We start from the raw sequence: 27,215 nt of genomic DNA on the forward strand, positions 1-27,215 counted from the left end.
TGGTAGACATATTTGAACTTTCATAATTTTCTCTTCTGTTTTTTGTTCTTATTGGTGGTGGTGGTGGTGATAGCAGTGGTTAATTTTTCTTACCTTTTTCTTTCATGAAGTATAGCATAGTGTTTAATGAGTCAGTTTGTATCATATTGTTGCTTCATCATTTATCAGATGTATGACCCTGGCCAAGTCAGTTAATATCTTTCACATTTATTTCTTGACATATAAAGAAGAGATAATAAAAGAATTTATGTTGAAGCTCAATTTATCTTTAATTATAGATTTTGGAAACATTTGCTTTGAAATCACAAAAAGATAACAAAAACAAACAAAATGTATCTTTTTATTTCAAAGAAGAACAATTTTAGTTTGCCGACAATTTTGAACATGCATGATATGCAATGTTGAGATAATACAGATCAGGGGTTGTTTTACATAGGGAAATTTCTCATTACTTTATGCATGTCATTTTTTAATGGTCCCCTAGTCTTAAGTATGATTTACATCATCTCTACTTTAGATGTTTTGTCAATATTTGCATTTTTATTTCACCGTAAAGCATTATTTAATTCATCTTTCTTTTCTTCTTTGGGAATTCTATTTTTTTTCTCAGTCTATTTTCCCTATTCAATATTCTTTTTCTGTTTCATAGATAACAAGATTATTGAATTTACTCAATGATACCAAGTAATTTCTTTCTTTTTTTAATTTTTATTTTTTGAGAAAGAGAGCATGAAAGGGGGGGAGAGAGAGAGAGAGAGAGAGAGAGAGAGTATTAAGCAGGCTCCATGCACAGCATATATAGCCTGACATGGGGCTCGATCTCATGACCATGAGATCACAACCAGAGCCGAAATCAAGAGTCAGGTGCTTGACCAAACAATCCACCTAGGCACCCCAGAAAGTAGTTTTTTTAAAGTTTATTCTAGATGCTGCAAAAAATTTTTCTCTGATATGCCTTTTTTGAGTCTTTAACATGATAATTTTGTAACTCGTACTATAGTATTTAACTTAATAGCCATACTTTTTAATCTCTAGTTTATTCTTAAAGAGATTGAGGTCTATGTGAAATTGGAGTTTATGGGACACTTGGGTGGCTCAGTCGGTTAAAAGCATAAGACCCTTTATTTCAGCTCAGGTCATGATCTTACAGTCTGCACTGGGCTTTGTGCCTGCTTGGAATTCTCCCTCTCCCTCTTTCCCCACCCCCCCCCCAAAATAGATTAAAATAAAATAAAATAAAATAAAATAAAATAAAATAAAATAAAATAAAATAAAATAAAATAAGGATTTTGAACAGATGCATTTGATAACTAGTCCTTGGCTCTCTTGCTGTCTACCAAAGACAGTGTGATTCACCTTCTAGGGGACTGTGTCTTTAGTAAATTGGTAAATTGGTTTCTGTAAATTCCATCACAAACTCATTTAGTGATATTTACCTAGTTATCTTTGTTGTCTAAAGGTGAGAAATATTCCTATTTTCACTTTCCACTTCTTAATACTCTTAGATGAGAGAGGAAGTAGCTGGAAAATATTAATACTTAATGTGCCTTTATCTGGATTCATTCTTCTGCAGTGTTTTATAGCTCTCAAATCTATAGATGGTCAGATTTGGGTGGATATTGCTTTTGTTTTCTTAAATAAATATCTTTGTATAGCACAATTGTAAATTCCCAATTTTCTGATTGATAAAGAATTTAGTTACTTAGAAAGTGAAAAAAATACTTTAGAGGATATAACACATATTTTCTTGATTTTTTTTAAAGAATAGTGAACACACATACACAAACTCCTCATTATAATTTATTTCTTTATTTTAAAGTTTATTTATTTTTTGAGAGAGAGAGAAAGAGAGAAAGGGAGAGAAGGAGACAGAGAAAGAGAAAAAGAGCATAAGTGAGAGAAGGGCAGAAAGAGAGCATACAGAGGATCCCAGCCAGGCTCTGCACTGACAGTGGAGAGCCTGATGTGGGGCTTGAACTCACTAACCATGAGATCATGACCTAAGCCGAAGTCAGACTCTTAAATGACTGAGCCACCCAGGTGCCCAAAACTTCATTATAATTTAACTAACATATTTTTAACCCAGTTCCACTGTACATAAACTAATTATATATATAATATGTATATAAAATATACATATTATATATATAATATAAAATATATTATATATATTATATATACATTATATAGCATATATAGTATATATTATATAGTATATATATAGTATATATATTATAGTATATATAGTATAGCAGTATATATATAGTATATAATATATATAGTATTATATATAGTATATATATAGCATATATATAGTATAGTAGTATACTATATATAATACTAGTATAGTATACTATACTAGTAGTATACTATAGTAGTATATAGTGTATATATATATATAGTATATATATATAGTATATATATACTATATATATAGTAGTATATATATAGTATATATATATATATATATATAGTAGTATATATATAGTATATATATATAGTAGTATATATATAGTATATATATATAGTAGTATATATATAGTATATATATATAGTAGTATATATATAGTATATATATATAGTAGTATATATATATAGAATATATATATATATAGTATATTTATAGTATATATATATATAGTAGTATATATATAGTATATATATATATATATAGTAGTATATATATAGTATATATATATATATATATAGTAGTATATATATATATATATATATATATAGTATATATACTATAGTAGTATATAGTATTATATATAGTATATATAGTATATATATATAGTACATATATATAGTATATATATATAGTACATATAATATATATATACTATATATACTATATAGTATACATGTAGTATATATATATATATACACTAAGTATACTATAATCATATATGATAAAAAACTATAATATATAATTATATTATATAATTAATTATAATTATATATTAATTATATTATTATAATATAATTATATAATATATATTATAGTTTATTATCATATATAATTATAGTATACTATATATATAATTATAATATATATAATTATATATTATAGTTTATTATATATATTATTATATATTATATATTATATATAATATTATATATATTATATATACATTATATATATAATATATATGATATTATATATATACATTATATATATAGTTTATACATATATAATTATATATATTATTTTTTTATTTAATTATATTTATAAATTTATATTTTAAATTTTATATTTATTAATTTATATATTATATACAATATATATATTATATATAGTATATATAATATATATAGTTTATATATAGTTTATATTTATATATAATTATATATTATATTTTATTTAATTATATTTATAAATTAAATAAATTGTATATATAAATTATATTTAATTTAATTATATATATAATTTATATTTATATATTTTACCACATTATGTATTGGGTATCTTTATTTTCAATTCTGTGGCATTTTCAGTATTTATCCTTTCTTCATCATTATACATATATTTAGTATGAAATTAAGAAAGACTGTATTGGAGCTTAAAACAAGACACTTAGAAATAGGGGTTTCTGGGGCGCCAGGGTGGAGCAGTCACTTGAGTGTCTGACTTCAGCCTACATCATGATCTTGTGGTTCACAAGTTCAAGCCCCACATCAGGCTCTGTGCTGACAGCTTAGAGCCTGGAGCCTGCTTTGGATTCTGCGTCTCCCTCTCCCTGTGCCCTTCCCCTGGTCACACTATGTCTCTCTCTCTCTCTCACAAAATTAAATAAAAACATTAATTTTTTTTTCTTTTTTTTCTTTCTTTCTTTCTTTCTTTCTTTCTTTCTTTCTTTCTTTCTTTCTTTCTTTCTTTCTTTTTTTTTCAATATATGAAATTTATTGTCAAATTGGTTTCCATACAACACCCAGTGCTCATCCCAAAAGGTGCCCTCCTCAATACCCATCACCCACCCTCCCCTCTCTCCCACCCCCATCAACCCTCAAAATTTTTTTAATTAAAAAAAGAGGTGATAATTTCTGTTTTAAATCACATTTGTTTTCACTTGTTTTTAAACACTAGAGATGTTTTAAGAATTTTCCTCAAAAGTCATTTCCAGTTAAGTTTTATGTTAGCAAAATTTTAAAACAGAATCAACAAAAAATAATTATAGATTAATTATTATTTTATATGTTATGTACTGTTCTGAAATCTGATGCTGTATATGCCTGTGTACAGTTGTGCTTTAACCAGATCTAAGGCAAAAGGCCTAGTCTTCTCCATCCAGAGGCCAATCTGGTTATCAGTTTTATGTTCAGACAACTGATAAGACCTTCTAGAAATTAAAATAATCCATATCTCTTTAGGATTATTAACTAGAGTTTTAGTGTGGGAACAGAAATAACAATATTGGAGAATAAATTGTGATTTATTCTTAATTTTGTGTAATTAGTTTCATATAAAATTTGTTTTACACTAAAATCAAATGGCAGTAATTTGAATAACAGATATATTTTATACATGTTAAGTGTCTTTCCAGAGAAAAAAACAAAAGAAAACAAAAATATCCCAAAGTGTCCTTGAATTATGAACATGTTTTCAGTAACATATATTCAATGGACACACATCATCAAGGAAAATGTTTTTTGAAGCCTGGAATTTTTCTGGTATATTATACTTAATGATTTCCTATTAGCTTTCTTTGTTAAGTTTACTTCTTTTGAGAGAGAGAGAAAGCTTGAGTGGGAGAGGTACGGAGAGAGAGGAAGAGAGAGAATCCCAAGCAGGCTCCTCCCTGTCAGAGCAGAGCCTGACATAGGGCTCAGTATCAAGAACTGAGAGATCATGACCTCAGCCAAAATCAAGAGTTGGATGCTTAACTATCCAAGCCACCAAGGCACCTCTTCTGATTACTTTTTTTTCCTTCAACTTTATTGTCTATATGATCTATCCTCTTTTTCATTCCTGTAAGCAATTTTTTTGGTTGTTTTCTACAAGTTTTATTACAGAGCAATGGCAAATTCCAATATTCAAATAAGTCTTCATAAAAATAACCCTGAAATATAACCTGTGGACTTAAACCTAAAAATCACTTTTTAATATAAGGAATATTTAATATAGGAAATCCAGAATACAATACAAAAGGTATTTTGGAGTTGCCAGTGAGTAGAATTCTGAGCTGTTGTCAAGTTTGCCTATGTGTTTGTTATAAAATTTTTTGACTGCCAATCATTGAAAATTAGGTTAATTCAAATTGGGCATTCATTTAAATTAGACATAATGTAGACAAAAAAACAAACACAGTGATGTTTCTAAGTCAACTACATAACAACTGATTGTTTCTCTTTTTTGCGGGAGATTACTAATCTAGTCTCCAAAAGGTTTTTGGCAAAAGTTCAATTACCAAAGTTAACTAAACCTCTGTCTCATTGTGACTCTCTTTATTGTCCTTTTCCAGTATTTTCCCCACCATCACCATTGATCTTCTGCTGAACTGGTGACTCTCATTTTTTAAAAATGTTTTGCAATAGCTTATGGACTTTCTGTAAATATCTTTTTTTTTTTTTTTTCTGGGATTTCAGGCCATTTTATTCCTTTAACAAATAGACCACATTACCAAAGCAGCCTTGGTCTTAGTGTGTTTGATAAGTCTCCTCTTGAAAGCTCAGTTTTCATATTTTTAATTTCACTTGACTATAGGCAAATGGGTCTCAACCCAACCCAAGTCAATGTCATAGTCCTTCCTCCACTGTGGACCATGGGATTTGACTTTCAGCCATCACAAATGCCAAAAATCAAAGTTTGGATTTCTTGTTACTTTTTTTTTTCTTCAATATATGAAATTTATTGTCAAATTGGTTTCCATACAACACCCAGTGCTCATCCCAAAAGGTGCCCTCCTCAATACCCATCACCCACCCTCCCCTCCCTCTCACCCCCCATAAATATCTTAATATTGAAGTGTTATCATCAGGGTTTGGCTGGCTCTAGGGTTTCCTTATTATGTACTAACTCTGTTTGATCATTTTCTTTTTTTTCCCTCATCTTGTGTGCTGCCTTCTGAATCATTTTATTCCTATTTCCTTAATCTTTCTTTACTCTCTTCCTCTTCATCTCTTATTTTAACTTTTATTCTTCTCTTTCCACTCCATTGTACAGTATATGGTGCATGACACTCTTTTTTTTTCTTTTTTAAAAATTATTATTTTACTGTAGTTATTTGGGGAAAATTCATTTATTACCAAGACACCTTAACATTTTATGAGTGGTAGCCATGTTTTTTGATAGAATCATTGGAAGAATATCACTCTCTGGAAATAAATTCCTATAGTACTTTCAACAAACATCATGACTTAGTAAAAAGGCAGCAACTATCAAAGAATTTTTTTATTTATTTTAATAAAAATCATTGATAACATCTTATAGAAAGAACACATGCTACTGAATGATTTCTAATATTAAATTCTTTACCATGTGTAAATTTTAGAGACATTTAAATGAAGATATTTCAGTATTAATTCTATGTTGAAACCTGAATCCTTCATTGGAACTTGCACAAGGATTAATTTCAGCAAAATATTTATCCCTCTAAGCATATCTCAAGATTTTTTTTCTCCTTATGGTATCCCATTAAGTGTCAGAAGAAAATGAGTGTAATATCTCTCTTGCTCAACTCTAGTCACTTCTTCTTGCTAAATAATTATTTTGTTTTATTTTATTACTTTATTAATCTGCTTGCTTAAAATGGTTAGTATAAAGGAGTTATTATCAAATATTAACCTCTAACAAGAAGTCCATTTTTGTTCCTCCATCCACCACTGAAACAATTGTAGTGTCATTTTTTCTTGTACAGCAAGCATTGCCCACTGCTCACCAAACCGGTCTTGGTAGCAGCAACATATCTTTGCTGTAGAAGACACTCATTACCAATTGCATGAAAATGTGATCAATCAAGGTATCCTGTTCTCTGACTAATTATCAATATATAAGCTGAGAAGCCTAAATTCTTTCTGGCAGAAATGGAATTCTATGGGATCTGACTAACACACACACACACACACACACACACACACACATACTCATTTTTTTCTCTGAAAAATGTGTTCATTACCATCTACTGTCCATTTTTGCTTTTAATTTCATTGCTTTGGAGATGTGTTGAGTAAGAAATTGCTGCGACTGAAGTCAGAGAGGTTTTCTCCCTGCTTTCTCCTCTAGGGTTTTGATGGTTTCCTGTCTGACGTTCAGGTCCTTCATCCATTTTGAGTTTATTTTTGTGAATGGTGTAAGAAAGTTGTCTAGTTTCATTCTTCTTCATGTTCCTGTCCAGTTCTCCCAGCACCATTTGTTAAAGAGACTATCTTTTTTCCATTGGGTATTCTTTTCTGCTTTGTCAAAGATTAGTTGGCCATACGTTTGTGGGTCCAATTCTGGAGTCTCTATTCTATTCCATTGGTCTATGTGTCTGTTTTTGTGCATAGGGACACTTTTACCCCAAAGTTTATATCAGCACTTTCAGCAATAGCCAAATTATGGAAAGAACCTAAACGTCCATCAACTGACAAATGGATAAAGAAGATGTAGTTTATATATACAGTGGAATACTACTTGGCAATGAGAAAGAATTAAATTTGACCATTTGTGGCTTTGAGCTGGGGCTCTGTGCTGACAGCTCTGTGCTGACAGCTCACAACCTGGAACGTGCTTCAGATTCTGTGCCTCCCTCTCTCTGCCCATTCTGCACTCACTCTCTGTTTATCAAAACTGAATAAACGTTAAAAAAAAAAGCTAAAAGAGGCTGTCGACTGGCATTCGTTCATAAAAAAAATTAAAATGGATATTTATTTTGAAAGAAAGAAGGCAAGTTCAAGGGGGAAGGGGCAGAAGGAGAGGGAAAGAAAGAATCCCAAGCAGGCTCTGTGCTGTAAGCATAATGCCAGGGTTGGTGGGGGAGAGGGGGCCTCAATCTTAGGACTGTGAGATCATGACCTGAGTTGAAATCAGGAGTTGGTGGCTTAACCAACTGAGCTACCCAGCCACCCTTGACACTAACTTTTAAAATAATCTATTTTCCATCTGAGGATCTGAAGTGATATATTTGTTAAAATCTGCAGAGACATATCTGAGCAAGTATTTAATTTCTCTGGGCCTCAGTTTATGAATGTGCAAAATAGTGAAAATAGTAGAACCTATCTTATAGAGTTTTTGTGAGGATTATAGATGCTAATATATGAAAAGCATTTATAACTATTCCTGGCCCATGAAGTTGAGATGATCGTGACACTTGTCTGCAATGAACACTCCTATGTACACATGATCCAGTACAATAATTATTAAATTTTGGCTATCTTGTTTCAACTCTATACCCATGCGGATCAATCCCTTCACTAGAATGTTTCAAAGTAAAACCCAAATGTCAGCTTTTTATCCATAAATGATTCAGTATGTGTAGATCAAATCTCTCTTCCTTCCTCCTTCTCTCTCCTACAATAGCATTATCAAAATTAGCATTAACATGAAACCTCATTATCAAGTCAGCATTCTATCTGCAATTTTTCAAAGCACATTTTTCTTCATTCATAACAAGATACAAACATTCTCCACATTTGGTTGACATGATTCTTAGGCCTATTAAGAACAACAAATTACAGGGCACCCTGGGGGCTCCGTCAATTAAGTGTCTGACTTCGGCTCAGGTCATGATCTCTGACTTCTGGGCTCTTTGATGATTTTTCAATTTTGTGAAATAAAATAGAATGTTTAAATACTCAAAGATTCAATAAAACACCCAGAATTTTTACAGATATGTGAGCATAATTTAAAAACTGGAATTAAAAATAATTAGAAAATAATCTTCATAAGTTGTACTCAGGGGTGCCTGGGTCGTTCCATAGGTTAAGCATCCAAATCTTGGCGTAGACTCAAGCCATGATCTCAGTTTGTGAGATTGAGCCTCATGTTGGGCCCTGCACTGACAGCACAGATCCTGCTTGGAATTCTCTCTACCTCTCTCTCTGCCCCTCCCCTGCTCATAAATAAACATTAAAAAAAAAGATGCATTCAGAGTTAACATGAAAATGCAAGTTTATACTCCATAGTAATATATTTCTTAATGATCTGACAATATGCTGAAAGTAAAGTGGAAAATTGGTCCAGCTTTCTAGATATTCAATTTAAGCAAAAAAACAGGGGGGGGGCACAAATTATCAGATAATTGCTTCAATTGTTCATTTTATTTTGTGTGTGGTAAGCTGAACCAAAGATGATTATATCAAACAAAGATGAAATAACCCTATTTTTATCGCACTGGATCTTTTCCAGATGGAGGAACATTTAAGTAGAATAGTTAAAATTCATGTTTTATTCTTGCATTTATTGATATCTGAATCTGACGCATAAGTTATTCCAAGGGCAGATGTTCTTGTTGTTAGATTTATTTGTGCCAATAAGCTGAAAAGCATATATATATTCACCCTGTTTGGTGATATCATCTATACACTCAAAGATTTGTTTTATACTGACCATTTGAACACCCAATATTTATATATGGAAATGTGTTAATTATCTGATTTTAATTATGTAATATTTTTCATGGAGATAATGTAATATGATAATGGCCATATTTTTTTTCTTATAAAACTTGAAAATCCTACCACTACACTGTTTCAAAAAATATAAACCCCAAAGAGCAGGGAAAAGATCCTTTTGCTTCTGTTCATGTGATCCAATTATTGTTGCCTTTTATGTTGCCTCAACCCACACCTCACAGAGAAGCAATGAGAACGGTGTCTGCTCAGGCTGACCTCTGCAGCCAGTCCCATGCCAACTGCTCCTTCTCTCTACTGAATCCCTGGAAGAGGCAGTTTCTTGTTCCTTAACAGGAATGCCTATCTCTTTTCTCCTCTCTGCCTGATCTTGAAAGCATCTCAGTGATCCCGCAGATCACGTACCTTTCGTACTGGTAGTCCTGCCCCATTTGGCTCCCTATGTCACCGCTGACTTGTCACTACTTCACAATGCCCACCTGCTTCATGCAACCTTTACACACACAGGATTTGGTGAACTCAGTCATTATATTACTGTATATATTGCCATATATTATATTACTACCTATATGACTGTATATTTGAATAAGAGCAGTTTATTCTGTGGTATTTAATTATTTAATGCTGAAAGTCATTTCTCTAAAAGTATTTAGCAAGTTAACTAATTAATAGCTCAAATTTGGCAAATGTGATGGTAATCTAAATGATTTTATGGGTTATTTATTTTTATTTTATAGGCAAATCATATGCATACCTCAAAGTATTCTCATACTTCCATAATTAAAAAAGTTCCCCATAAAGTAATTTGAATGGTTATTTTACTTGTTTATGTAAATAAAATTTATGTAAAGCATAATTAACCTGAGAAAGCTTTCATCAGTACCTTCACTGATAGAAAATATTGATTTATTATACATAGTTAAAGTTACCAAAGTCTTTCAATGAGTTTACTTTTCTAGAATATAATCTACAAAATCCTGCAATTCTCTGAAAATGCCATGCTGTTGTAGAGTTAAATAAGACAGGACTAAGGCACAAACTTTCTGTGAGGATCACATTGATTTTTTTAATGAATTTCATATTCACTTTGCTAATAATTTTCCTCATTTTTGAAAGAACTGATTCCTACATTAGAAAAAAGACAATAGAAGAAATTCTTAATCTTTTTTTTTAACATTTATTTATTGTTGAAAAACAGAGAGAGATAGAGCATGAGAAGGGGAGGGGAAGAGAGAAGGGGAGACACAGAATCTGAAGCAGACTCCAGGCTCAGCTGTCAGCACAGAACCCAACTGGGGGCTTGAATCCACGAACTGTGAGATCATGACTTGAGCAGAATTTGGATGCTTAACCAAGTGAGCCACCCAGCCACCCTTAGAAGAAATTCTAATTTACCATAGTAGATGAAGTAAGGAGGAAAATTTCCCAGAGAAGTAATCTAAATATTACTGTTTTTTAAGTATAATAACTAAGTAATTAAATGCTCATGTACCAGGCACCCCAAATTGAAAAAAATAATAATTAACATGTGATTAAAGCTCTTTATTTTTTTAACAAGACATAAAGGCAGATGAAATTTGAAATCTCTAGTGGGTTTTTTTGCCTCTTTTTTCTACCCCAGAGATAACTATTCTCGTGAATTTTGTGCTCTTTTTTTTTATATATACTTTAATACTTAAGGTATTATTGAAAGTTACTATTCCATAATATTGCTGCCTTGGGCATCCATTTTATGTGGCCTGCTGGCCTGCAGGAGCCTTTAACCAATAAGAACCCCTCCTGCCAGCACATGCCCTAGATAACCACCTGCAGTCTTAATTAAGTAAAAGTAATTTCCTGATATGACTGCCCCACACTTGTGAGAGCCTTAGATAAAACTCTGGTGAAGCTTATCAAAACCCCACTCTTTCTGGTTTGAACTGACCAATCTGGCTTAAGCACAGAAACTTAAGCACTACACCTGTGTGTGTCCCAGGTCCTGCCTGCCGTGCTTTCTCTGCCTACACCCTGCCTTCATCTTCCCCTGTAACTTCTCCAGGACCTGTGAGTAATAAACTTCTCTGTTTCACTTTTCCTTATGCTCTTTTGTTGAACAGTGGCTCCTTATTCAATATGCTGGGGATCTGCTTTAACAAATGTTAAAGTTAACAGGTATGTGTATAAACAGTATTTTTTTGACATTTTGAGTTTTGTTAATGATTTTTTTCTGTATGTGAGATTATTAAGCATGCTTTATTTATCCAGCACTGTGGTTTTAGGATTGTAAGTGCAGTTACTTATTTCTCTAGACTGACATTTCAGACTTTTCTCGATTTCTGCTATTGTAACAAACCCGTGTTCAATATCTATGCATGTGTCTTGGTGCGTTCATGTGCAAGAATTATTTTAATTTTTCATTTCTTTAAGTTTATTTATTTATTTTGAGAAAGACAGAGAGAGCACAGGTTCGAGGGAGGGTGGGGGAGCAGAGAAAGAGGGAGAGAGAAAATCCCAAGCAGGCTCCTCACTGTCAGGACAGAGCCCCATGCAGGGGTGGGCTCAAACTCACAAACCTCAAGATCATGATCTGAGCTGAAATCAAAAGTCAAACACTTAACTGACTGAGCCACCCAGGCACCCTTTCTTTTCTTTCTTCTTCTTCTTCTTTTTTTTAATGTACAATTGGAATTTCTGGTTCATGAGTTGTTTATATTTTTATCATCCAATGATCAGAACTCTTTGACTTTCAGAGCGCTAGCCCAAGTTCACAGGTGTCCTCTCTTCTCCCAGGTGTTGATGAAATAAGTGTGGCAACAGCATTTGGGAAGAAGCTCGGTAATAGATAAACTGTGGCATGTTAAACTTTTTTTTTTTAATTTTTTTTTAACGTTTATTTATTTTTGAGACAGAGAGAGACAGAGCATGAACGGGGGAGGGGCAGAGAGAGAGGGAGACACAGAATCGGAAACAGTCTCCAGGCTCTGAGCCATCAGCCCAGAGCCTGACGCGGGGCTCGAACTCACGGACCGCGAGATCGTGACCTGAGCCGAAGTCGGAGGCTTAACCGACTGAGCCACCCAGGCGCCCCAAACTTTTTAAGAATTTATTTGAGTAAAAAATCTATTTAAGTGGGCAGCACCAAACAGGAAGTGATTAGGAGCACTCCACTGACAGGAGCTGGGGAAGAGCCTTTTTTTACAGAAAAGGTAGAAGCAAAGCAAAGCAAATCTTTGACCTCCTACACCTTAAAGCCTAGTTGGCTCTTGGTGATTGGTTGCCTTTAAGTTTCAATTTCATAACCTTGAGACATTTACAGGTGTAGATATTGGTTTGCTTATATAACTTGCCCCCTCATTAGAGCCACCTCAGTCTTGCCTCCTTCCTTAATTAATTTAAGAAATTTAATTATAGAATTAGTCTCTGAGAGAAAAAGGACAACAAAAAATTTAGGAAGATATTTATGGAGGTTAAAATGTGCTATTAAATTTTTTTTTCTTCTCTGAATGTAACCTTATGAAGGGGTATAATATTTATTTTAGGCACAATATTAAATGTGCTCAAATGTGAGTTACTGTTTATATTCTTAGGAAACCAGAATATGACCTACAGATTGTCGTGATTTCCTAAACTTTGATCATAGTGATACCAATCCAAATTGGGATAATCAGAAGTGAGATAATCAGTGTGAAAATGGGGAAAATGCTTGCATATCCACTCTTGGCATGCTATCAGTTATATGGCTTACTCAAATCTGAAAAGGATTATTTGCTTCTATGAAGGAAAAACAAAAACAAAAACAGTACTATGGACATGCAGTTAGCAGATCTGGCATCCAAGTACCTGATCAGATATCATATTGGACACATAACCTCTAGAACCTCAATTTCTCACCTTTAAAATGTTACAGTTCCCATTTTGCTTTTGTTGCTGGGTTGTATGAAAGCCATTATCAAGCAACATAGTGAATGTGAATGGGCTTTTAAAACTGACAACATTATGTGAATGTATGGAGTGATTATTCAGTACTTCCAAACACATTCATAGAATGATGATACCAATGAGCATATGGCTTTGGTGACAGGGAGTATAATCTTGGAGACTCTGAACACTAAATGTATCACTGCTTACTGCTGTGAAAGCCATATGTACCCATGCAGAGATATACACATACACAGAGAGAAAAATACACACATGCACACACACACACACACACACACACACACACACAACACATGTCTTATAATTAATCACTTTGATGTAGTAAATAATGTTCAAAAAATATACCTCGAAACTAAAACTACCAGAAGAGCATCCTTGATAATGTTGATGTCTAAAAGGCATTTCAGTTGACTGTAACACTTTTCTGGCATTGAATCCATGTTAATCAACAGACTGAGTAAATGAACCAAAAAAGTATCTTATGATTGCTGTTAACCTCAGCAAAGACAGGGGCAACAACAGGCATGGTAACAGCTTCATGAATGCCAAGGGAATTGGTGCACTGCCATTCTTTGCAGAAGCTGACAGCTGTTAAGTCATCTCTTGTGTAATTGCTATTTGTTTTAGTCTATAATTTTGCACATTTGGTGTTAAGTTCCAAAGTTAGAACAGAAATTATGTAAAACTATAGTGAATTGCAAATATAGTTTTTTGAATCAGTCAATTATTGCTTATTAATTGTTGCTAAATCAATAATGATTTATCATATAAGGAGTAGTTATATGCATATATAAAATTTATATTTATAATGAACATTTAAACATATATATATGTGTGTATATGACATTCAGATATGGTTCAACCTGGACATCCATCAGACTCAAAGGGAAAGTAATATGCAGTGATTTCTATACTGGTTGATTCTATCTATAATGACTTTACCTAACTATGGTATCTGTATGTCCAACAATATATTTAAAATCAAATTTTATAACTACTAATAGCAGACTTTATGCAAAGTTTTCAACTTTTGAATTCTCTTTAACTATTCAATTTCTCTATGATTCTATTTTTTATGTCACATCATTTTGAAATACGTAATGCTAAATTTACTTGGCAAATTGAAAAACAGTTTTTTTGGAAAATTTTGTATTTCACATACAATGACTAAAATGGCTTAACGAATAGCACTTACTTAAAATAAACTATATTTAAATATAAATGCTCTGAGTTTAGTTGACAGTTTCTGTCCCCCAACAATTATATTTCTTGTATTACCTTCACTCAGAAATGATATACACACGATAAATACATTGAAAGTGTTTTTTTAACGAAAAATTGAATTTAATCAAAAATGGTTTGATAAATTGAGTAGGATAGAAAATGGGTATTTACTGCCTAATTGTTAAAATAAATTATAATACACTAGAGTAAGCAAAGAATGTATAAATATATGTAAAGAATATTGAATCAGCACTATGAGGAAACAGATACTATGCAAGTTGAAATAATATTAGGTTTCTAAGGTCTTTGGGAGATATAAAATATTTCTATGTTATTTTAGAATTTGGGTCAAGAAAGACTACTGGAGTTTATGACAATCAACCCATATAGAAATGCATTGATTTTGAAATCAGATAGTTACATGAACTAATGAAAAATAATATACAAGTTTCAGAGAAGCAAGCAATAATTGTTCCTGTTAATTATCAGAGAAGATCCTATTGAACCATATCTATCTGGAGAGAAATTGTATAGCCAAGTAATGTCTTTAGAGCTGCACAACTCTATTACTCACTTGTTTCCCTTAATAAATATTCTACTTTTAGTCCAAAATCTCTGTTTTCAAGGTTTTTTTTAATTCTGATTTTATCAGCATCATTTAAAATACTGCTTGCTTGCCACTTGTGAAGTCAAGGTGATTGTAATAAAATAAAGATGGCCCAACCCCTTGAATGAAAGAATGTGTAGAGATTAATGATAGGAGAAAACGTTACTGTACATTCACCATGTGAAAGTAGGCTGTCCCCAATTGCTGTGATGCTGACTATATAAGTCAGGAAAAAACTATTAAGTGGCATGTCTCTACAAAGTTGAGAAAATTATGAATGCTACTTAAGTTCAAGACACCAAGAGTGTATATATCTATATATCTATATTTATATCATCTATATCTATATCTAAATCTACATCTACATCTATATCTATAATTATATCTATATATAAAGCACCAAACATAACCTTTTAGTTATTTCTGGTAATAGTCGCTTTCATTAAATTATATGTAGTTTTAGGTTCTGTATCAAATCCCATGTAAAATAAAACAACAATATATCCCTCTAACAAAGTTAGTGTGAGGCAACTTCTTTATACAATAGTACAAGAATTGGTGGTGGAAATCATGCATTCACTTTCAAGTTGTTTAAAGTTTACTTGTTAATAAGTGCATTTTAGAAATCTGTTAGATCTTGGATGTAACATTAAAGAGTTTTTTCTGGAACGTAGTGTAGCATTTTATTTTCTTTCCATTTATAGTTGGGAAAAATAAAAGTGAATTTGTATTTAATATGTGAGAAAACCAATAGTTATAATTTGTCTTTAAAACTTTTTTAATGTTCATTTATTTTTGAGAGAGAGAGAGAGAGAGAGAGAACACGAGCAGGGGAAGGGCATAAAGAGGGGTGTGGGGAGAGGATCTGAAGCAGACCCCACACTGTCAGTGGAGAGCCTGTTGCAGGACTTGAACTCATGAACAGTGAGATCATGAGATCATGACCTGAGCTTAAGTCAGATGCTTAACCAACTGAATCACCCAGGTGCCCCAATTATAATTTGTCTTTTACCAGAAATTGTAGTATTCTTGCCACTAATTATTTTGCAAAATGGTGTGACTTTAATCAATAGTATCTTTTCAGTGACATTTTAATTGTTATTTTGATCTAAATGTCATTGTGTAAAACTAGTGTATTTCCCTTTAGCTTTACTGCAACTATAAAAGCATTTTTTTTTAATACTTGAAAAACCGTAAGAAATAAGAGAACATGATGACCCAACAAAAGTTGTCTCAATATACTATTATTTATATGTAAGTGCATTACAATAAGACCCTAAAACAAGGTAGGTTGTATGGTAGAGTCTTACAAATAAATATTGTAAAATAGGATATTTCTTTTTATTCTGATATGTGCATGTGCCCTCATTTGATTCAAAGACAAAGCCTTTTTAACTCTAAGACATAAACAATTATGTTTCCTAATAGCCAAATGATATATACCAGGTGGTATTTTGATTAACAGGTTAAACACATAAGAAGAACAGCATGTGGGTAATGAGATGTGTTCTGAACCAGAAATATCTTTCATTCTTTCATAGTAAATTCACTGTTACAGACAGTCTAGAATACTTAGGAAAAGCCAAATGCAATGTTAAAAATGTGGCAGCTTATGTCAAATCTGAATTAATACACATATTGCTGCTTTATTCAATAATATGTTTATGTTTGCATGAATTATTCAGTATTTGTGAGTAAAATCTTATTCTCTTATTTCTTTTTTTTTCCTGTCATATGAATTTGCAAGATGAATTATATCATTTTCAACAATGCAATAGGTATTCCCTTAAGAGTTAATTCTCCCAACTCTTCATTAATTTGTGTTGTCCTTTCTTTCATTTATCACTATGGGTATGGGTTTGGTAAGATCGTTCCAAAGAGGGGCATTATGTTATTATTAGCATTTTTAAGTAATCAGAATAAGCTCAATCCTGTCCCATTACTTTTAAAATTAGTGTTGAAATTAGTTCAATTCCAGTTTTCTACTTTATGGTCTTTCAGGAGAAAAATCCCTGAAAACACATTCTTTGGTTGATTCTTTGGTTTGGTTTAAAGAAGCAGTGTGGATTGATTTTAGAGTTTGAACATACATTTTTAATTCTGCTGTCAGTCATTCAATTAAAGGAAAAGCTCACTTGAACTCCTAAATTTTTAACTTTGTACTCTACTATTCAGAATTTCCAGATAACCTGTGCCACCTGTCATTTTCATAGATGGGCTTTTCCTTGTCATCCCAAACCAAAATACATCTCAATATAAGTACATGGAATTAGGAGCATCCTCTCAATCTGTCCCAGATCTCTGTACTGCAGGCTCACTTTCCAGACAAAAATTCCTACAATTACCCTTTGTGATAAGGGGTATCTAAAATGGGTAATACTACCTCTCTCTTTCCCCCACCAGATGTTCATTTGTTTTGTTTCTTAAATTCCACATATGAGTGAAATCATATAGTATTGGTCTTTTTTGGACTGACTTATTTCCCTTAGCATAATACTCTCTAGTTCCATCTGCATCATTGCAAATAGCAAGTTTCATTCTTTTCTATGTCTCAGTAATATTCCGTGCTTTATATGTATATAAAACCACCTCTTCTTTATCCATTCATCAGTAGATGGACCTTTGGGCTTCTGCATAGTTTGGCTCTTGTTGATAATGCTGGTGTAATCACTGGGTCCATGTATCCTTTCAGATCAGTATTTTTTGTGTCCTTTGGGTAAATACCTAGTAATATAATCATTGGATCATAGGATAGTTCTATTTTTAAGTTTTTGAGGAAGCTCCATATTGTTTTCTAGAGTGGCTGCACCAGTTTGCATTTCAACCAACAGTGTAAGAGGGTTCCCCTTTCTCTGAAACCTCACCAACATCTTGTTTCTTGTGTTGTTAATTTTAGCCATTCTGACTGGAGTGAGGTAACTGGAGGGGAGGGGAGGGGATGGGTTAAAGGGGTGATGCATATTAAGGAGGGCACTTTTTGTGATGAGCACTGGGTGTTGTATATAAATGATGAATCACTAAATTCTACACCTGAAACTAATATTACACTGTATAGTAACTAACTGGAATTTAAATAAAAATCTTAAAACTAAAAAAAAGTAAATAAAAATGAAATAAAATAAAAAGAAATAATGAGGACAAGATGATGCTGTTTATCAACAACTTCCAAAAACTAAAGGTGTGGAAATGAATCTGGCCAACATATTTCTTGTACATGTTAATCAGTGCTGTAGAATCCGTAGAGAATTATATGACTATTTTTGGAAACTTTAAAGCAATTCTGTCATATTTCCAGAAATAAATATAACAACTGCATGGTTGGGGAAAAAGAAAAGGGGAAAATCTTATCTTTTACTTTTTACTACTGTATGTCTTTTGAATTCTGTAACATGTGTATATATAAGTATTCAAAAATTTCAAACAAAAACTTTGTCAATTAATATCAAATAAAATAAGAAAGGTAATACTACACTATGTGTTAACACAATAACAACTATAAGCATATCAGCAGAAAATAGGGAATCATATCTGGTAGTAGACATCAGGCTCCCAGGGAATTTTTGTAGGATAGAGGGGTCTTACTGAGTGATATGAATAGACGACCTACGTGATCTGATAGCACTCAGTTGTGTTTTAATAAAATATGATGAGAGGAGGGAAGAGGGAGAAAAATCAGTTGGAATAGAGGAAAAGAACATGTTAAAAACAAACATCCCCTTTTTTCCAAATTTTTCCCTACTCATAGTTACATTACTATGCCCCAGGATGTTTTAAGACTGTATTTACAGCTTTTAATTTTGTTTTTTATGAAAATTAAATTAGAAAGCTGCCAGGAAAGGGAGATTTGACACAAAAGTGAATTCTTAAGATGTTCCTATCTCAAGCATAAATTACCCTTGAAATACCTATTATTTTGGATTATTCATGACAAAGGTAGAAACAGACTACATGAGAAGAAATGTTATAAGTTCTGTAAATGTTCTCTTTTCAAATCAATTAGGCATCAATTAAGATACCTTTCATGGCTGACAGATTACCATTTGTTTAATGAAGCTTAGAGTCTCAATTTAATCTTACTTTTTTTTTAAGTTTATTTATTTATTTTGAGAGATAAAGTGCAAGCGGGGAGGGTCAGAGAGAGAGAGAAGCAGGAGGAGAGAGCGAGAATACCGAGCAGGCTCTGCAGTCACAGCGCAGAGCCAACTCTGGACTTGAACCCAAAAACTATAAGATCATGACTTGAGCTGAGCTGGGACACTCAACTGAGTGAGTCACTCAGGAACCCCTCCCTTAGATTTTAACTTTATTTTTTAATACTTATTTATTTATTTTGAGTGAGAGAAAGATCATAAGCAGGGGAGGAGCAGAGAGAGAGAATCCCAAGTAGGCTCCATGTTGCCAGTGCGGAACCCAAAGTGGTGCTCGATCACACAAACCATGAAATCACGGCCTGAGCCAAAAATCAAGAATCCAATACTTAAGCAACTGAGCCACCCAGGAGCCCCTACTCTCACTTACTTTAATATGTTGTTTATGCTGTTTTTTTGTAAGGCTCCAAGAAATTAAAAAGAACAAAAAAAGGAAACAATAATTATTATTTCAATGATAACGTTAATGCCACTAAAATCAAATTGACAATTTTTGTTATTTTCTGATGTCTGTAAAAAGGCATAGCCCACAGATAGAGGACATATGTTGATTATTAGAAAAATGGGTACTGATTTTATAAATCTCTGAACACTGAGAAGAATTCTGCTCACATTTTGATGAGTGATGACTTCCCAGACCATGGTGTTTGGATGGCAACTAAGTTATCTAAAAGGTAAGAAGAGTCAATCATAAATAGTTTAATATGGAAAATAAGAAAACAATGCACAAGCAGACTGAAGAAATTTGATTTGTATTATTTCTATCTATAGCCATCCCATTGTGTCCATTGATCATTATCTAATTAATAAGATTAATTAGCATAAAAAGATTTTAGCTGGAGGTATTTTATTTTTCCCCCTCCTGTGTATCCCTGTCCCTTACTCCTTTTATTTTAGTCAGTTGACTTCTGTGTTTATTGAATAAGAAATAAAAATGCTTAAGCCTTCTATGCTGTGTGTTCACCTTTTTAAAAGGTCCTATCAAACTCTTAACAAGAATAACAATAACAAAAGTTAAAGTCTTTGCCTAAACAGAATTGTAGACTGCAATGAAAAATATTTATCAACAAGACCGGATTGAGCATTTTAGTTACAATTTACAGGTCATTGACTTCTTTATTATAGTCATCCCTTGAGTAAAGTATTTTCTAAAAAGAAGGCATCTACCAGCCAAGCATCAATATGTGAGAACTGCAATTTACCTATGACTGCAGGGTTTGAATACACATTTCATAAACATTGGCATTCTACCTGGAGCATTCTCAACAGAATTAGTTTCAATTGGGAAAAAAAAAACAAGAAGATAGAACTAAAGGAAAGGAAGAATTTAGACTTCTTTTACCAAAATATCTTGCTGATACAAACTGTTCAGGCATTCAAGACAAGTATTTTTTTTTTTTTTTTTTAACGTACCAACCAAAATTTTGGCTGGCACCAAATCCTTCAAGAGTAATTACTAGCCATGATGGCTCATGTAGTATAAAACAACTGAATGATTATAAGAATCCCATCTAATTTAGAAGTCATATAATAAAGGCAGATTTGGAATGACAACAAACTGTTGAAATTAATAAGATTCTGTTACTTTCTGTAAAAGAGTAACATCTAAAAAACATATACATATGATATATATACATATAATAAAATATGTACTATATTTATATGTTATTATATTATATATTTATATATTATATATTATTTGATTATATATTTATTATATATTATATATTACACATGTTATATTTTATATATTAATTATATATAACCTATTCATATATACTATATATTTCAATGGGTTAGTAATTTAGAGATAGATTGACTCATTTCCCAAAATTAATTAAGGATTTTGGTGCTTAGAAAATCATTATCAGTACCTTAAAGGCAAAATTGTTATAAAACAACATATGTATGAAATACCACAGGCTTTATAGATATTGGTTTGTTTAAATTTCGCACTCTTTTCTTTCAGGTTGTTCTGTAATTCCATTTTGCCAATGAGAAAGCCAAGGCTTAATTTTTCTTTGTTATCCATTTGTTAGAGATAGAACATATTCAATTTTTACTATGTTACATAAAAAAATTATCTCTTATATATAGTTTATAAACATTATTTCAATGAATAAAATAGTTTAGAATATAGTTTTATATTTTAAATATAATCAATAGTTCTTAAATATATATAATACATAATATAAATATAAAATATATATTTTCCATTCTACAAGCAGTAATTCAACTAAAGGAAAAGCCCTCTTGAACTCCTAAACTTTTAATATATTTTATATTTATTTTATATATTATATAAAATATATGGGCTAGTATCAAATGATTAAAATAGTGCCATAGTTCTTAAATATGGCTTACATTCACTCATTCAAAAATTAATTTTCTTCTATTGGTTTTAAGCTTTTTCCTACTCCCTACTTGGTTTTCTCTTTCTTACCACTTGAGCATTTCAGAACTCATTAACCTCCTGGGGAGTGGTTGAGAGAAACAACTAACCAAATCAAAGAAAGTGTCAGTTTGCCACTTCCAGAAGTCAAAGTGACAAAGAGGCTGATGAGTTCTTTGTGGAGCTGTCTATTGAAAAAATTCAGTATTTGATAAGTATTTTTCAGGGAGCCTTATAGCCATTATACACATAAAACTAAATAGACCGTTAACCATATCAAACTCCCCTGAAACAAGTGACAATTTTTATGAGGATTCATTTTTTAGGAAAAGTTTTCCATCCCCTTACCCCCACATACACTAATGTTATATTGCTATATAAAGTGATTTTATATGTCACATTCATTTTTCTCCCAAAATCTGGTTTTTAGTTCAATCACTTCAACAAATCTTTACTAAGCATTCTATGTTTATTATATTTTTATGTTAAAGACCAAAAATAAATAAAATATAAGTAAACAAGAAGAATTCAAATAAAACTATAGTATTTTTCATTAAATTGTCTTTAAATGAGGTGCTAAATATAAGAATATGGAAATTTCTGAAGAGGTAACTCTTTGTTAGGAAACAGGAAAGTTTCTTAGCTTAAACCTGAAAAATAAATAAATGTTTGTATATGTAAAAGTGATGAAAAGAGCAGGAGAAAGGAATGTGGCAGGTTTCAGGTTTGAGCAACTGGGTAGATGATCATTAATTACCATGGACATTGAAGGAGAGGAAATGACTTCAAATGTGACAGATGAACTGAATTTCAATAATAATAATAATGATAAGAATAATAATAAATAGATAAAACTTGTACAGCATATAGAGTGTGCTCGGAACTCTTTAAATCATTTAATCCTTAACATAATTTTACTTTTGTAGATACTATTGTTCTCATTTTATAGATGTGGTAGCTGAAGCAGAGAAGTTCAATAACTTTTTAATGATTATGTTGTCAGTTAATGGTAAAGCCAAGCTCAGTTTTTGGCAGTCCAGTTTCAATTAGCATATGAATTGATAGCCACTGCATGTTGGGTTTGAGGTGTTCATTCATGTGTTCAAAAATTCAATATTTTAAGTGTTCTCTGTGTGTCAGACATTTTGATAGGCCCTGTAGTGCGATAACTCTAACAAGGGGAGTCCAAGATTCTCTTTATTATACTCAGCATCAGTCAACCAGATATCCTCCTAAATCAGTGATTAGACACTGATACTGCTATAGACTGAATAATCCCCCAAATCCACAGGCTGACGCCCTACCTCACAATGTGATGGTATTTGGAGTTAAGAACTTTGAGAGATAATTAGGTTTAGATGAAGTCATGAGGGAGGCCCTCAGGGTGGGAATAGTATCTTCATAAGAAGAGACACCAGATAACTTATTCTCTCTTGCTCCTAAGTGAGTACTCCAAAAGTTCAGTAAACCAGGAAGAGACAATTTACTAGAAACTGACCATGCTGTCACCTTGATATTGGAGTTCTGGCTCCAAAATTGTGATAAATATATTTCTGTTGTGTAGGCCATGCAATCTATGGTATCGTGTTCTGGTGGCCCAAGCTAAGAAGGTCCATTTAACAGATATAGGGTTATATATCATATCTTTGGGGAAAATCTACAGACTTCACTGTTTTTTTAGATACAATATCTCTGGGAAAAATCTGCACTCTTCACTAGTTTTTAAACTCTCTTCAAGCAAATTGTCAGATACCTTTTCAGAGTATTGCCTCTGAAGTTTTTGGGTCTTCTTTGAGTGAATCCCTCATGGAAGGTGTCATTAGAATACAAAGTGCTAGAGATCCAGTACTCTTTGATATGATGAATATATTAAAAAAATTTTAGGAACAGTTTTAGGCCTGCTTACTATTTAATTTTTACTTAATTTTGCACTATATAATCATATAAGTTATAATTATATATTTTATTTAACTTTGCATTATATAATTGTTTTTGTCAGTTTGTAGCATAGTTACAAATCAGTTGGCTAAATAATTATTTTAGCTCTGTGAATCTTGGATCACATTAACTGTTTCTGAGATTCTGAACCAGATTCTGTGTAGAAAAAAAAAAATCAGAGTTTTAAAGTGTTAAGGTTACTCTTCTTAAAAAAGCATCTAGCATATTCCAAGAAGAACACTTTGGTTAAAGGAGAAACATTCTTAGTTCCACATCCAAAACTACTGAGGACTACCAGTTGTGTAATTAACCAAAGCTAAAAGCTGAATTCATCACTCCCTGCCAAAGTTTGAACTGCCTAAAAAGAGAAACATACAGAAAGAGTCACAGAAATTGGGAAAAATGGATTATCCCAGAATACTATTAAACAACTCCAACTGTATGTCCCTTGCATGAGAGTTAGTAATCTTTCCCATTATAAACTGTCATCCATTCAGATACAGCATAAGAGCGGAGGGCAGATTAGCCTTTCCTCACCACTCTTGCTCAAAATTCCTTGCTGCTCAAAGGTAGAAGTGGTCATATAGAGCCCAAAGACACTGAGAATCTACAAGAGAAAGTGATCAAGATCTTCCTAAAGAAGCAAATAGAGTTTGAGAAAGTCAGGCCTACTTCCACTGTTTCTAGCAAGAATCCTGCCCTCTTGATCACATAAAGTAATAAAATTCCCTTTTCACAAAGTCTGCTTTAAGTTGAGCTGTCATTTGCCAAAATATTTCTAACACATTTCTGTATCCATCTTAGTATATATAATGAGTGAATTATTCCATTTTTCTTCTTATCATATATCATAGGTAATTCTTAATATAGGTTGAATGAAAACCCATAGTGCACCTATTTCATAGAGTCCATGATTATCCTTTTTGGCCTTAGATAAGTAGCTTAAACTTTTTCCTGATAGAAGATAATGTCATCTACTCTATAGGATTGAGTAAGACTAAAGTGTGTATATTTAGCCTAGAACAGTGGTCTTGAAATATAATAGAAGCTCAACAATTGATTATTATTATAAAGATAACAACAAGTTCGTACCAGAGTCCTATTTATGAGATAATTAAATGTAAATAACAACATGTTACCCTTCTAATCTGTGACTTCACTTTTACTGCAACCTATAGTAGACAATATATTTTACATGAACCAGCAAGCATATACATATAATAAAAATATCATTAAGAATTATCTGTATAGCATATATTTTAGCATTTCTAGTATGTCTCATTTAAAAAATATTAATAACATTTATTAAATTGTTTTTATGTCTCTTAACCAGTCATAGCCCTCAATTTTAAAAACAGAGCTCTAAAGTTTCATTGACTATTCAGTTCTTTGTGTTTATTGCCATAGCTATTTCATAATCAAAGGATCACTGTTCCTCAAAATATGACAGTTTGTCATCCAGTTTCTATAACAGCATCATGTAGCTCTTAAATTAAACAAAAAAATGAACCAGGAAAGTGCCTAGCTTTTAAAAACAAACCCACAATTGCTGATTTCAGATTAGGTGATATTTATATCATTTTTGCCAATGGGTGCACCATTTCTCATCACATTTGCAGTCCACTGTTTTAAATAATATATATTGTTATATATTGACTAGAGCACAACTGGATGGAAAGAGAATATTACTGGTAAATATGTTTGGACTATTGTTACAATAAGCTTGTTCCATTATATATTTTAATGTGCATTGTCAGTACCTTTATGATTTTTGTCATTCTAATGAAATTCAGTTGTAGCTGTGAAAAAATATTGAAGTCAAACATGCAGTATTTTGAAAGGGCAGCTTGTTTAAATCTCAAGTCTCGTGTTGTAAATGGGATATTACTGATAAAGGATTGAAGGAATTAAATTGCAAGTGCATCTAGCTGACAGGTTCATGAGGATCATCATCAATTTCACTTGGGGATATGGCACCAGAGATGGCAGCAAGTGACACAAACATTCTGCCAGAGATTTCGTCACATTAAAAATGACATCTCAAGTTTGTTCAAGTAATCAATGAAAAACAATAAAGGGGATTTTTAAATTTATAAATACAGACTTATTAAAACTCTTTGTAAATAATTGGTAACAAAAATAAGAAAATTTATTGCTACATGAACACTGATGGGTTTATCTTGGATTATGAGCATAGTGATATATTTGTCATTAATTTGATTCTAAACACATTTAGAAGTTATGCTGGCATTCTTTTTTTACTCCTCTGTAAGGACAATTTTAAAAACGTCATTTTATATTTTGTAAATTAAATTATTCATGAGACTTACTGGAAAAGTTATGTTCTTGGATTAAGAAGAGAGGGATCCAAGTCATCTCTTCTAGTCTATTCATCAACCTTGAACTTCTCCAACCATTTCTTAAGCCTGGGCTGTTCTTTCCTCACTTATTCTCCCTGCTTTACTCATTTTTCCTCCTTTTCATAGGCAAAACTCATGATTTTATTGTATAATTTTCTTTTCCCGGGCCCTTATCTCTTCCCTATTATACCATTAGAAAGTCACTGAGGAGACAGAAAAACAGCTGCTCCATTCTAGTGTGCCTGTGATAAGCTGATTTATATCATAGTGTAATAAAATCCCAGCTATTGGATGGAGTGGATAAGAAGAGATGTCTAGAATTTGGTCAATCCAGTATAAATTTCTGTACCCTCTTCTCTCACTATATTTGCATATCAGAGTACACATGATCAAAAATATTGATAAAATGTGATCATATATTGCCAAATTTGACATGTAAGAGAAAACACCCATGTAGAAATATTATAATAAAATTCTCAAACAATGACAGGGAAATTGCTAAAGCATTGGAGGATATATATTAGTTTTCTGTTGCTGTTGTAACAGTTTACAAAGTTAGTGGCATAAAACAATACAGGTTTATTACCTAATAGTACTAGAGTTCAGAAGTCTGATACAAGTCTCGCTGTGCTAAAATCAAGGTGTTGGCAAGGCTGTGTTTCTTTCTGGAACTTCTTAGGGATAATTCTTTTCTTTGCCTTTCTAGAATCCATCTGCCTTCCTTGACATGTGGCTCACTTTCTTCCATCTTTGTTGCCAGCATTGACAGTTTGAGCCCTTCACACAATTTATCACTCTGGCCCATTCTTCTCTTTTCTTTTCCATTTTTTAAGGACTATGCGAATATGTTAGGAATAATCACATAATCCAGAATAATTCCCCATCTCAAAGTCAGCTGACTAACAACCTTGACTGCATCTACAACTTTAATTACCTTTGCTCATGTAACATAAATTCATAGGCTCCAGAAATTAGAGTGTTACCATTAGCCGGTGCAGGAGAGGTTTTTCTGCTCACTACAGGTGGAAAGAAACATAGGTATAAGCAAAAACAAAATTTACGTCATACTTCCCAGGAAC

Source organism: Panthera pardus, unplaced genomic scaffold (genome assembly GCF_024362965.1).
Source record: "Panthera pardus isolate Hobbes unplaced genomic scaffold, ASM2436296v1 HiC_scaffold_2, whole genome shotgun sequence".
In the NCBI taxonomy this organism is placed as follows: Eukaryota; Metazoa; Chordata; class Mammalia; order Carnivora; family Felidae; genus Panthera; species Panthera pardus.